Genomic DNA, 14,649 nt, shown 5'->3' with positions numbered 1-14,649 from the left:
GACACGTTAATGGGCGGCGGCGGCTTCTTATTATTCCTGCCCGCGGAGAGGAGTGAGCCCGGCTGGCTCTCTGAGTGGCCGGCAGGACCATCAGTATCCCTGAACGATACTCAGCAATCTTTTTTTTTCTCCCAATTGCCCACCACAGCCTATATTACAAATACATAAATCATAATGTTTCAACAAAAGCAAAATTTAATTTTCTCCTTTCAGCCGTTATCTGGGCCGGGTGGTATATGGCAGGCTGGGCCCGGCTCATTTATTACACCCACTGAATGGATAATGGCAGGCCCGGTCGATTGTCGCCAGCTTTGTTAGGGCTCTGAATGTGCCGCGCAGCCAGTGGTGGCCCAATCTCCCGCATCTGTAATAGATACACAGGACTCTATTATTCCTTGCCAGAGCAAAATTAAATAGTTGTGTGTGTGCCGGGGAGGGGACCAGGCTTCTGGGAGGGGGAGGGAGTGCTCTGTGGGCAAGCATGTGGGCCCGCCACGACACCCCCCCACCCCTCATGGGCCAGCCCTGAGCCCTGGCAGGAGCCCCCGGCTTTGGGAGAACCTGACACAGCCAGGAGGGGGTAGGCGGTGGGGAGGGGGTGGCAGGAGCAGCCCTCTTGGACAATGGACCTGGCCGGGAGAGGCTGGGGTTCAGCCGTCAAGAGCCTCCCATGGCCTTGTGATCTGCCCACAACCATCGTTTGTGGGATGGACCCATTTCATGGGCCCAGGAAACTGAGACCCATGAAGCTGCAGCCTGCCTGGGCTAAGGCAGCCTCCAGCATTGGTCCTGTTGGCAACCCCTCCTCAGGCTCTGGGGTTCCCGGGAGAGCTGCTGGCTGGGGCTGGGTGTCAGAGGCTCCACAGCCTTGGCCCTTGGAGAAGCCCTGAAGCTCCAAGGGCTCAGATCCTTAGAGCCTCAGCATGGGCTTGCAGAGAGTGGGAGCTCCTGCCTCCACCATGCACGGGTGTCATGCGGAGCCCCTGTACCACACAGGCCGCAGGCACACGCCCATCCACGGCAGGCATGGGTCCCCTTGCCCAAGTCCATCGGTGTTGCTGAGTGCTGGGAATCAGGAGTGTGCTCACTTCCCAGGTGAGCAGAGCAGGTCCGCCCTGTTCCCCGGTGAGGAGAGAGCTGGCACCTTGCTCCAGGAGCCAGTGTGGAGACCACACCCCAGCAGGGTCCAGGGCCCCCCAGAATGCTGGTGTCCAGCCCCTTCCTGCCAGTGCCTGGGGTGGAGGCAGGGAGTGGCAACCCCCCCATGGACCCTCAGAGAGGAAGCCCCTGGACCCTCTCTGAATGGATGGCTGTGGCCCCCGGACCCATAGCTACTGGGACAGGGTGGGGGGTGCCCAGGAATACCCAGCGGGGCCACGGGAGGAGAGATGGGCACTGGACACCAGCCCCATTCAGCTCCTGGGGCTCCATCCCGGGGCGGTGAGAGGCAGAAGTTCATGATAGAAGTGGGGCTGCTCGGACACATGTGCCGAAGGTTACTTTCTGCCGTGTTTCTCCGTGCATATCTGCAAACACGCTCTGACAAAATGGAGATGAAGTGTCAGCGGGGCCGCAGCCCATCTTTCATTTAACCTTTATAGAGCACCTTCCTCCTGTCACCAGAGGCTTTCTGAGGAGGCTGCCCAGGCCTCTGCCCACGGAGGAGCCCAGCTTGTGCCTTCAGTTCCCCACAGACACGGGAGCCCAATGATCCCAAGCTCCTGGGGCACAGCCAACTTGACCTGGTTCTCCAGCCTCCACAGCTGAGCCCCCTGCACTGCCCAGAGGCCTGGCCTCGGCTGTCTCTGTGCTGCCCTCACCGTGAGAGCCACAGATGACCACCAGTTCTGGCCAAGGCCCACGGAGAGCAAGGGAGCCTGGGGTCCTCCCATGCCACAGGGCCCACCCACCCTGGGAACCTCCTTTCCTGGGGGCTGCCCCAGGCCCTGGCCAGGCAGGAGCTGGGAGTCCACGGCAGAGTCCAAGGTGGAAAGCAGTGATGCGGGGTCCCTGTGTTTCGAGCTGCTGCAGCCCCGAGGCCAGCATGGCAGAGGAGAGTGTTTGTGGGGGGTGGGGGGAACATAGGGCAACTCTGCTTTTCTCCTGGTCACTTCCAAACAATGGTCTGTCCCTTAATGACTCTTGAGCAGATTTCTGGTCACATTTGGCTATTAAAAGCCTGGTTTAGAACTTTAATCACAAACCCGATTCTGGCTGGTCTCGCCCACCTTACAAGAGCAGACTTGGAAGAGGCTGAGGTCGCTCAGATCAGCCCTTGGACACTCAGCTCTGCCTCCCCTTTGTCTCCTTAGCACCCAGCGAACATTCGCTGAGCACCAACTGCATGCCAGGCTCTGTACTGGGCACAGAGGACACAGCAGGGAAGCCGAGATGAGGATCCCTGTCCTCGGGCTGAGCCCACAACTGGCTAAGTCAGTGCTCTTGAGCTGCTGTGGGAGCTAAAGTCTGGCGGAGGGCATGGAGGTACACTTGCTGCTTTCAACAGGGTGGTCAGGGTGAGTGATAGTGAAGGAGGAGGTGAGGGAGGGAACAGCATCCCCAGCAGAGGGAAGAGCCACTGCAAAGAACTGAGGCCAAACCCACCTGACCCACTCCGACAGCAAAGAGGCAACAGTGGTGGCAGGGGTGGAAGGGGTGAGGCCAAGCACAGGGAGCAGCACACAAAGGATCTGGAGTCAGGCTTTAACTCACTGCAGGGAAAGGAAGTTATGACAAGACTTGAGAGGGGAAAGAGAGGACACCATGTGTGGTTTTAAATGACATACCCAGCTGCGCATGGAGAAGAGACTGCAGGGTTCCAAGTGCACAGGGATGGGGTTTGGAAACCACATCAGTGACCTAGCTGAGATATGATGGGGGCCTGGCCTGTGAGGGGCAGGAAGGTAAGACCTAGTAGAACCAATGGGACTTGTTAGGGGACTGTCTGGTGGGCGAGTGAAAGAAGGGAGTCAGAGTTGAGTCAAGGTTTTGACCTGAGCAGCTGCCCTCACCTGAGATGGGGGCAAAAAGGGGCTGGCATTGGACACATCGAGGGTGATGTCTGTCCAAGCAGAGATGTTGAGTAGTGGTCGGAGTTGTGAATGTCCAGCTGGGAGAGAGTTCTGGTCTGGAAGTACAATGTGGGTGTCACTGTGGACAGATGGGCATGTGACCCAGTCAGATGGTGTCAGAGAAGAGAGATGGGGTTCAGCCTGAGCCCTGGGCACGCCATCATTAAGGTGTCAGAAGGGAGGAGAGGCAGCAGAGCGGATGGAGAAGAAATGACGGGAGAGACAGAAGGGAAGCCAGGGTGAGAGTCATCTGGAAGCCACAGGAGGAAAGTGTTCCTGGGAGGAGTGAGGAATTGGGGGCAGGGTGCATAAGATGAAGACAAGAAGAGTCCATCTGATTTAACACGTGGAAGCCTCGGTGACCCTAATGAGAGCAAGAAGGCCTGACTGAGTAGATTTACAAAGAAAGAGGGAGCTCCATTTATGAGCAAGATGGAGTAAGACCTGTGTTTAACCTCCCACCCGAAACAACTAGAAACTTAGAAAAGATTTGTGGCTTCATGCCTTTGAAGACACTGGACATCAGGCAAACACAGGCAGTGACAATGGAGACCCAGAGCACAAAGGAGCTGAGCCTGGGATCTCCCTGTGTTGTTGCCTTGGGAAGCTTTCAGGCCATGGTGCAGGAGCGGGAGGTGCAGGGGAGCAGTGCAGCATCGAGCTAATATGCAGAACCAGAGATCTCAAATGCGGAGGTGAAGACAGGAAGAATATTTCAACAATGACTGTTTTGATGAAAACTATAAACCCACAGGTCCAAGAAGCTCACCAAACCCCAAGCACAATTCATTAAAACTGGTGATAACAGAAAGTCTTCCAAGTAGCCAGAGGAAGAAGTCACATTATGTGCAAAGACACAGAGACAGGGTGACAGCAGATTTCTTACTGGAAAAAGTGTGAGCCAGGAGATGATAGAGCATCTGTGAAGGGAGAGAGATACAACTGCCAACCTAGAATTCTTCACACGATGAAAAGATCTTTCAAACACAAAGGCAGAATAAAGACTTTTTCAGGCATTAAAAAAAGCTGAAAGAATTCATCACTAGGAGAACTATACGATACAGAATGTTAAAGGACATTCTTCAAGCAGAAGGAAAATGATGCCAGATGGAAACCTGTATCTACACAAAAGAATGAAGAGTGCCAGAAAAGGTAACTGTGGTAATTGTCTGGAGCAAAAAAAATAAAACATAATGTGTTGTGACATTTATAACATGTGTAGAAGTAAAATGTATGACAACAGCAGCACAGAGACCAGGAAAGAAGACGATAGGGGAGAGTTCAGGGTAAGGTCCACACCACCCTCCCAGTCACACTGCACCACAAGTGGCAGACAGAGACAAATTAAAGATGCAAGCTATAAACCAAAAAGCAGTCCTTGGAATAACAAACCAAAAAATTATAGCTCATAAGCCAACAAAAGACATAAAGCCATAAGAAATACTCAATCCAAAAGAACACAGAAAAAGAGGTAAATGGGGACAAAGGACAGATGGGACAAATGGGACAAATGACAGACAAAACGATGACAGATATATACCCCACAAATTAGTGTTACAGTCCATACAGTTGCCCAGATATGCCATCAAAAGGCAGAAGCTGCTGGTTGGGTGAAAGCATCAAAACCATCTTGCTAACCTGCAAGAAGCCCACTGTAAATATAAAAAGAAAATAGATGTAAAGTGAAAGGATGGGGAAAAGATAAATTATGCTAACTCACACTGGGAGAAAGCTGGAGAGTCCATACTACATCAAAATAGATTTCAGGGCCAAAGTGTTACCAGGAATAAAGAGGAACATTTCATGATCACAGAGGGTTAATTCCTCAAGAGGACACAACAATTTTGAAGGATACTTGGGTGACTCAGTCAGTTAAATGTCTGACTCCTGATCTCAGCTCAGGTCTTGATCTCAGGGTTCTGAATTCAAGCCACATGTTGGGCTTCACATAGGGCATGGAGCCTACTTGAAAAAAAGAAAAGAGGACACAAAAATTCTAGATGTTTATGTACCTAACAACATAACTTCAAAATACAGGAAATACTGAGAAATACTGAGAAATCACAAGGAAGCACACATAAATCCACAGTTATAATTGGAGATTTTTTTTTTAAGATTTTTTATTTATTTATTTGACAGAGAGAAATCACAAGTAGGCAGAGAGGCAGGCAGAGAGAGAGGAGGAAGCAGGCTCCCCGCCGAGCAGAAAGCCCGAGGCGGGGCCTGAACCCAGGACCTGGGATCATGACCTGAGCCGAAGGCAGCGGCTCAACCCACTGAGCCACCCAGGCGCCCCTATAATTGGAGATTTTAACACCCCTCTCTTGATGCTGATAGGATAAGTAGAAAAGATATCAGCAAGACTGTCGAAGACCATAAACCAAGCCAACCTAACTGATGCATAGAACTCTGCCCAGAACAGCATATTTCGTATTCTCAAGTGCACAATGAACACCTATCCAAAAAGTGCATATATTGGGACAGAAAACTGGTATCAGTGAATCTGAAAGTATTTAAGTGATACAAAGTATGTTCCCTGACTACATTAAACTAGAAATCAGGGACGGAAAAGTAGCTGGAAAATCCCTAACTATTTGGAAGTAAAACACACCTGGAGGTCAAAGAAGAAATCAAAAGGGAAGTGAGAGAGTATTTTGAATTGAATGAAAATGAAAATACAACATATCAAAAAAATCCGAGATGCAAGATAATGCAGAGTGGTACTGGGTGGGACGCTGATAGCACTAAACATCTATATTAGAAAAAACAAAAAATGAAAAACGAAGATCTTAAATCAATGGCCTCAACTTCCACCTCAAAAAACTAGGAAATGAGCAAATAAAACAAAGAGTAAACAAAAGAAAATTAAAAGCATCAGAGTGACAATTGATGAATGAGAAATTAGAAAATAGAGAAAGTCAAAGAAACCAAAAGTTGGTTCTGTGAGAAGATGAATAAACCTGAGAAGCCATATCAATGAGGAAAAAAAGAAAAGGTATAAGTTACTCATTCCAACAATGGGAAAGCCGACATCACTACAGACTATACAGAAGTCGAAGGGATAATATGGGAATACTGAACACAGTTTATGCCTGTGAATTGGACAAAAGACACAAACTATCAAACCCATTCAAGAAGAAATAGAAAACCTGCATAGTCCTATAGCTACTAACGATTAAGTTTGTAGTTAAAAACCTTCTCAAAAAGAAAACTCCAAGCCCAAATAGGTTGTAAAGAAAAAAATAATATCAATTCTACATAAACTCTTCCAGAAAACTGAAGAGAAGGGACACTTTCCAAATCATCCTATGAGCCAAACATTACCCTAACTCCAAAACCAGGCAATGAGATTAAAGAAAAGATAACCACAGACAATATCCATTCTGAAACTACATGCCAAAATTCTTCATATCTGGCAAATAGAATCCAACAATATTTTTAAAAGATTATGACCAGGGAAGCCTGGGTGGCTGAGTCATTAAGCGTTGGACTCAGGTCATGATCTCAGAATCCTAGGCTCGAGCCTTGAATCGGGTACCCTGTTCAGCAGGGAGTCTGCTTCTCTCTCTGTCTCTCTCTCCCACCCAGCTTGTGCTTTCTCTCTCACTCAAAATTAATAATAATAAAAAATCTTTTATTTTATTTTTTTAAGATTTTATTTATTTATTTGACAGAGATCACAAGCAGGCAGAGAGGCAGGCAGAGAGAGTGAGGGAAGCAGGCTCCCCGCTGAGCAGGGACCCCCCCCCCCCGATGTGGGGCTCGATCCCAGGACTCTGAGACCATGACCTGAGCTGAAGGCAGAGGTTTAACCCACTGAGTCACCCAGGCACCCCAATAACAAATCTTTTTTAAAAAAAGATTATTACCAAGTGATTTATCTAAGGAATGCAAGTTTGGCTTAACTTTCAAAATATATTAACAGACTAGGAAAGAAAAATCTCATGATTATTTTAAATAGATATAGAAAAATCATTAGACAAAATTCAACAATTGTTTCTGAAAAAAAAATTAGTAAAATAGAAAAGAACTTCTTCATCGTGAGAAAGGGCATTTCTGGAAAACCTGCATCTGGCCTCACTATTATGGTGGAGGACTGAGTCCTTTCCCCCTATGACTAGGAAACAGTCCCAGGTGTCCATGCCCAACCCTCGTGTTCAATGTTGCACTGGGCATTCTAGGCAGTGCAATAAGGCAAAACTTAAAAGCACCCAGACTGGAAAGAAAGATGTAGTACTTTATTCCTAGACTGTATGAGAAAATCTTATGGAATCCGCAAAAAGGCTAACAGAGCTGATTCTTCCAAGAGTTTAGCAAGGTTGCAGGACACAAGATTGGTCTGCAAAAAGTCAGTTCTATTTCTGGATATCAGCAACAAACAATTAAAATTTTAAAACAGTATTTGCAATGTCATAAATGTATAAAATACATGGGGATAAATCTGTAAAATATGTGCAAGACCCGTATACTGAAAAATACAAATAGAAATTAGAGCAGCACCTCACAGGGAGAGACACACCGTATCCATGGCAAGAAAATGAAACATTGTTACAGTGTCAGCGGGTCCCACCCCTGGGTCCATCCGGGAACAAGACCCAGAGAGTGGGTCTTGTCCACCCCAGGGAAGACACGTGTTGAGCAAATGTGACACAAATAACTCTGAAGGTGAAGAGATCGCAAACAAGAGAAAACATAGTAGGCAAAGAAAGCCTCCAACTTGTCCCAGGGTCAGAGAGGACACTGCCTTTGCCTCCGGGGCTGACACTAGCACTCGCTGACCAGGTGGACTGGCTGCAGCCCCGGGTCACCTCATGGTGGGCTGTCACTGTGTCTGAAGCTGGCCTAAGCTTGCAGCCCCAGGAAGACCCCATTCAGGGCACTTCTGAGCTGCTCCCCTCCTGGAGGAGCTACCCCCCACCCCAGTAGCTCCAGACTGGGAGCTGGCATCCCTGGAGCACAGCTCTGGGAGAGGACCGACCCCAGCTGCTGGGGCCCTGGGACTTGCTGCACATAGGAGGTCCTAGCAGCTCCCTGTGAGGATGGCTGCAGTCCTTAGGGGATCTGGGAGATTTGCCGTTTGCTGTCTGTGGACTCAGCTCTGCTGTCTAGCCCATGGGACAGTGGTCACCTCTGTAGATGCTGGTGGGGAGAAGGAGGGCATGTGCCTAGCCCTGGGCTCTGAGAGAACAAGGCACACGAGTGGTCATGAGTTAGCCTCTTCCTGTCCACTTGTCCCCAGCTGGCCCAAATCCTTCAAGCAGCGGAGGGAGCAGAAGTGGGGCTGGGATCTTGTGTCAGGAACCAGCACCAGGGCCTCACCTGCGGACGGGGATGTGCAGACTGGAAGTACAGGGCAGAGAGGCTCAGGGTGGACCCGCCAGCAGGGGGGGTCAGCACCAGTCCCAGCACTGCCTCTAGAGTTCTCCGTGTCCTTTCCTGTTTAGTGGTGGGCACTGCCTACCTGCATGGCCCCCTCCAGGACTGGGGTCTGGGCTCACTGGGGGGCTTTGGTGCCGGGTACAGAGCAAGGGCCCATGAGCAGAGCAGATGGTATTTAGGGTGGGAGGGCATCAGAATGGGATAGAATAGAGGGAGAGCACCCAGCTCAGCTGTCTCCACACCACGGGAAAGTGCAGTGCATGGTACCCCCTCCTCACGCCACCCCCATGTCATGTCACCCCCACACACATTTGGCCCCCTGCCCTCCCCGCATTGAGCCTCCCTACCTGTTTCTTGAGCATGAACATGGAAAGTCTAGCTAAGCCCCACCCACCCCATGCCCACTCTCTCCTCAGAACTTGCTGGAAGTTGAGGAGAGGTGGAGCGGACCGGCTTGCCCTTGGTCACACGCCAAGCTGCCTTTGCCCTCGGTCACATGCCAAGCTGCCTGAGCGTGTCAGAGGCCTCCCTCTATGGACTTGAAACCCTGGAAGAGCAGGGCGAATGGCGGGGACGGGTGATGGGTGTGACCCTGCCTTCATGGTGCTCATTCAGGCTCTGACACTTGGAGAAGCACATCCTTCCCCTTGCTGCACCAGTTCCCTTCTTCTGGGAGAGCTAGGGGATGGCATCCAGTGATCTGAATTCATACTATTGTGTAAAGGACTACCCGCCGCTTCCCTGGAGAAGCAATCAGAAGAGGGGGGCAGGTGGCGGAGACCAGTGCAAAGTCCTCACACACCTTCTCGCAGCAGGGGCTGTCTCCCAGCTTGGAGGATGGGCGCTCCCTGTGGCCGAGAGACCCATAGGCTGACAGTAAATGGGGCAAGGGATTTTGGAGAGCACAGAGCCCAGCTCCTTGAGTCCTGGTGGCTGCACTTGGCAAGGAAGGGTGGGAGGAAGTGGGGAGTGGGGTTGGAGGGGAAAGGGTGTCTAGAGGTAGGGTAGGGCTTCTATGTTTCCCAGTTAATCAGGGTGCATGGCTTTGAGGTGGGGTTGTCCACTGCACTCTCCTCCCATTTATGCCCTAGTTCTGGGCCATGGCAGTACCCTCAACATGTATGCAGCAGCAATGAGCTTCCTAGTGCAAAGGTAGAGGGCTATGTGTCCCCAGCTCAGGCCTCAGGGCCAGGGCTCCCCTCGCCACTGTGTGAACGCATTCAAGGGCAACCACTGTCTGGCATCCCCTGTGCCTGTTCACTGTCCGGCATCCCCCATGCCTGCTCAGCCAGCCACCTTTCCAGCCCAGGGCACTTGGCCTCGCACCTGTCCTGAACTTCCTCACTGGCTCCCACAGTCCTGGGACCTGGCCTGGGTGCTGCTCTGACCTCTGTGTTCCCTGCACTCTGAACTCCAGGCCAGCCTGCTCTCAGGATTTTGGCCTCAGCAGTGGGGACACAAAGACACGGAAAAAGCAGGCCCAGCTGGGCTGTCAATGAAATGTACAGAGAGAGGTAGACCAGCAGCCATAGGCACCTCTGGGGGACATGGGAGGCAGGAGGATCCCTGAAGTCCACTCAGCCACGAGCAACAGGAAGAGCATCTGTGTGGAGGGAACAGCATGAACAAAAGCAGTGTGCTAGGAGGGTGCTAGGAAAGCCAGGACTGGACAAGTCCAGCTTGGCTGGGAGGCTGAGAGTCGTGGGGCCCATCAAGGGGGTGGGGCAGTGGCAACCCAAACTCTGAGAATGCTGGTAAGATGAAGCTGTGACTTCATCCAAGGGGCACAACTGAGGATAATGTCTGAGTCCAGGCTGAGATGGTGTGACAGTGGACAGGGAAGTGAAGGTGAGCTGAGACCCTTAGGAGTGAGGACCCAGGTGATGGAGCACTCAGTGTTAGATGGCTTATCTCTGGGGTGTCTGGAGAGCCCCAGAGAGTGAGGTCTGGAGAGTGGAGAGTGGGGTCTGGGCCAGGGGGGAGGCCACCTCAGCAGGGCTGAGCTTGCCCAGGGAAAAGGGGGGGCATGGGGAGAGCAGAGACCACCTGTGCACCTGTGGGTGACCTTCCCCAAGCCCAGGGAGGACAGCGAGGGCATCCCTGAGTGTCCACTGTTGTTCTCCTCAGGACTGTCACTGTTTCCCCATTTCTGGCGGGAGCCAGACCCTTTTGTGGCCTTGGGGCCAAGTAGGCCTCCCCGAGGTGGGTAATCTGAGAATGCATCCCCTTTCCTGCCTGGCTCCCCAGCCCAGACACCCACCGGGCCCCAGGAACCCCAATACTTTCTGGAGGAGTCCTCAGGTCCCCCCCCTCCCACCCCGCCTGGCCAGAAAACAAAGGCTTGGGAGCAGGAATGTCCCTAAAGCTATGAGGAGAGGCAGCAGGGAGACGCACTTTTAATTTGTGACTAATTTGTTGCACAATGAGGTTGCAATTTTCTAATTGTGATTGCCAGTTTAATTTTACTCATGGCTGTGCAAGCAACAGTGTATAGTCTAGTAATTAAAATTAATTGTACCTCCACCTGCATATTTCTATTAGGCTGTTAGATTTAGTCTGCAAGCTCAATGATTTTGCTCCCTGAAAGAGGCCGAATTCAATTCTGCCACACTCGGTGGCTGCCTCTTCTCGTGGCAGCCTTGCCCTCCGAGGGGGTGGGGGCCTGCCTTGGCCCGGGCTTCTCAGGTCTGGTAGGGCTCAGAGAGCAGAGCCCCTGGGGTCCGTCAGGGAGCTTATGAGCCCATTATTTAATGAATTACTGATGAGTTATTAGGTTCCCAAATTGTACGTGGAGATTTCATGAATAATCTTGAAAAACCCAAATGGGCTTTCTCCACCAAATTAAGTCCATGAATGCCTCCCACAGTGCACGCTGGACGTGGTTTTCCCAGCCTGCACACACCCTGTTGGCCTGGGGCGGGGGAAGAGGGGGCCTGCTTCTGAATTCCAGGTTCCAGACCTCGGAAGAAGGCATCGAACATCAGCTCCAGAGAACCCTTGGACTGGGGTCCCTGGGAAAGCTCTTCTCCTGTGCTGGCTGAGAGTGACTCCAGGAAGCCTTGGGAGCAGGCCCTGAAACCCCTCCCAGGACCCCAAGACCACGTGTCATCTTAAAACACGGGCAACACGGGTCCCACAGGCATCAGCAGTGGAGCTGGCAGGACAGATGGGCCCTGAGGGGGGCACCAGAATCCCGGGGCCATCCAAGCTCAGCCACTGCCCTCCACTAACCTTAGCTGGAGTTGGTTTCCATGGTTTGTGACCAGGAATCCTACCAACCCAGTCACGATCTGATTCATACAGGAGCAGGCTAGGGCCTGGGCAGGGGTGTGGGATGCCTGGCTTGGGGTCCCGGTTCCATGGCCTCCCCACCAAGCTATGGACAGGGCAGTTGTGACAAAGTTGAAGGCTTTGAATCCAGCAGAGCCAGGAGACTCCCACCTGACTGTTACCTCGACTGGGCTATAGTGTGTCTAGAGAGGGTTCAGCTCTGATTCCTCTTCACTGAAGAAAACTTGGCTCCCAATTGGACAGGAAGGAAGGATGACCATTGGCACCTGCTCAGAGCTCAGGGAACCTAGGCAGCTGCCCCTCCACATACTCGTCCATTCCCCATCCAATGCCCCATCCCTCTATCCACCATCCCTCCATCCACCATCCCTCCATCCATCATCCTCTGAGCTCCCATTTCCCCCCCATCCATCCATCATCTACCATCTGTTTCCATCCACCCCCCATACTCCATGATCCCTATCCATCTCCCACCATCCATCCCCCACCTCCTGATCCCCCATCACCCCATCCCTTCATCCATCCACCCATCCATCATACCCCATCTGCCCCCCATCTATCCTCTACCCATCCATCCCCCTACCCACTTAGTAAGGTGCACCCGGTACTTGCCATGGGTCAGCCACGGGCACAGACCAGGAACAGTTTGGACAGGACTGCTTGAACTCTCAGGTTTTTCACAAGCTTCGGTGTGATTAGCAGACAAGACAGATAATAAACAATAAATTTGGAAAACAGTTTTCCAAACATTCTGCTGATATGCATAAGGTGAAAACTTATACAATGGATTAGGGTGCTGGGAATCAGAGAGAGACAGGAGGGCCCTCCAGGGAGCAGCATGTGAGCAAAGGCCAGAGGAAGCAAGGGGAGGGCTGAGGAGGTATACGTCTTCTTTCAGCCAATTTCTCCAGCAGGGTCTGCCCCTGGCTCTACCCTCTCCCTCTCCCCACTCCTAAGGGACCCTAAACAACCAGCAAGACAAGTTACCCTGCCTGGCAGCCAAAGTGGCTCCTGTCACCCACAGGATCAAGGCCAGACCATCACCATGGTCTTTGGGGCCCCGACAGCCTTGGCCTTGTCTCCTACATCCTGCACCCCACCACTGCCATCTGGCTCTCCTTGAACCCACCTTTGTCCATCCTGTCCTTCTGTCCGTGGCCTGGATACCCTCCCTGCAGGCCTTCCCCTCATGGGCCTTGACCTCCAGGAAGTCCTCCCTGAGCACTCTGGCAAGCCCCACGTGTGCTCTCTTCTCTCTCCCCCTTGATGCAACCCCAGGGCTCTGTCCTGGGGCCCAGGGCGCCCATTTCGGCTCTTCAGGCTCTCCTGCCCCACCCACCTGCCCCACCCGCCCACCTGGGCTGTTCCAGTGCTCAGGCCACAAGCTGGGGGTCCTCCTGGACCCCTCGGTCCTGGCCCCATTGCCACAGCCAGTGTAACAGTTCTCATGCTAAACAGCCCTTTGACCTGCCCTCCTACCCAGCCCCCAGCTTGAATCCACATCCTCCCTGGCTTCCCGTCCCACAGCCCTGTGGCCCAGCCTCTTCCCAGCTCCTGCCCCTCCCCCTCAGCGCCGCAGCCTCCGGGAGCCCCACTGCACTGGCACGGGTGGCACCTCTGCACGCCACGCTGCTTCCCTGTTTAGCCTTGCACGGGGCTCCCCGGGGTGGAGGGGTCTTGGCTGCTCCCCGCGGGGCTCCCAGCAGCCAGAACTCCCAGCGTGCCGAATGAATAGACCAACGTCCGTCAGTCCCCAAGGCTGCTCCCTGAAGCCCCCAGCTCCGGACCATTCCTGCCGCTAGTTTGTAAAGAAGAGGCAAAGGCAAACCACATCCCAAGCCCCGTGAGAGCCACACTGCGGTGCCAGTGAAGGTGGACAGAGGGTTTCAGCCTCGGCAGGTGAGCCCTGTGCTGTGATGACCCCATGATCGCTTGGCAATCCAGTGTGAGCGTACGGTGGGCTGCAGGGCTGGGGAAACACATCCAGGAGCTGAGTCCTGGTCCTAGCAGCAGCCACTTAGATACCAGTATCCTACCCTAGCCGGGTGCAGGAGCCCCCTGAGGGTGGGCCCAGAGCCCCCAGTGGAGTATTTGGGTCAGAGGGCATCCTCCAGGACCTGAGTCTTTCAGTTGCTTCCCTCCCCAACCCTCCTGCTGGTCAGGGTGGCTCCTGGCCTTCTGGGGCTGCCTCAGGTCCAGGACCTCTAGGCCGGTCTCTATCTCGGGGCCAGGGCTCCTGGGTGAGGGCCGGGGGCCCAGGGGCACAAGCAGAACTCCAGTGCTGACTGGCAGAATACCTCTGTGTCCTGACACGGCTCTGGTAGCTAGGACCCCAACAGACAGGGCCTTCAGACTTGGGATGGGGGATGGTGAGGAAACCCCCCTCCACAGGCAGATCAGTAGCTGCTGGGTAGAGAGTGCTGCGGGGGAGGGCCCCATGTGTAAGCAGGTAAGCAGGGAGGTCTCCTTCCCAGGGAGGAGAGGAAGGGCTTTGAGACCTGGCAATCACGGGAACACAAGCAAGGACAGAGCCAGGGGCCTGGGGTCAGGAGAGAGGCTTAGAGGGGAGGGCATGGGGTGGGAGGCTGGGGTTGGGGTGCGCCTGACTCAGGGGGAGGAGAGTCCTTGCTGGTGCTCAGCAGGTGAGGGCATGAGACCAGCCGGCCCTTTGGCTGCTATGCGGAGAGTAGAGTGTGGGGTCAAGTGCAAAGAGGGGGTCCTAACGGGCCACTGCCCCAAGAGCAGGGCTCTTGTGTGGAGGTGTGCAGTGGAGGGGGCGGCTCTGGAGAGATTCTGGAGGAGGGCAGGAGGGGCTGTTGCCAACAATGTGGGCAAGAAGTGAGTGGTGGGGGGCATGTTTCCCTGTTGGGAGTGATGAGGGGCTGAAGCCAGGAGCTAGTTAGAGCTC

The 14,649-nt window shown here is 53.1% G+C and overlaps 1 long non-coding RNA gene across 2 annotated transcripts; it reads right to left on the bottom strand.

Moving 5' to 3' along the window:
* Positions 1–207: 207 nt before the first annotated feature.
* Positions 208–8,879, bottom strand: LOC125094353 (uncharacterized). 2 transcript variants are annotated; one of them, XR_007125474.1, is made up of 3 exons: positions 8,798–8,879; positions 1,089–1,539; positions 208–364 (listed from the first exon to the last, which is right to left on the bottom strand). It is a non-coding gene; the product is annotated as an uncharacterized LOC125094353 (long non-coding RNA). The 2 variants fall into 2 exon arrangements; XR_007125475.1 differs by having other exon boundaries at positions 1,366–1,539.
* Between the last annotated feature and the right edge of the window lie 5,770 nt (positions 8,880–14,649).

This window comes from Lutra lutra, chromosome 2 (assembly GCF_902655055.1).
Source record: "Lutra lutra chromosome 2, mLutLut1.2, whole genome shotgun sequence".
NCBI lineage: Eukaryota > Metazoa > Chordata > Mammalia > Carnivora > Mustelidae > Lutra > Lutra lutra.
Note: the sequence above shows the minus strand (reverse complement) of the source record. Positions and strands in the feature narration are given on the sequence as shown.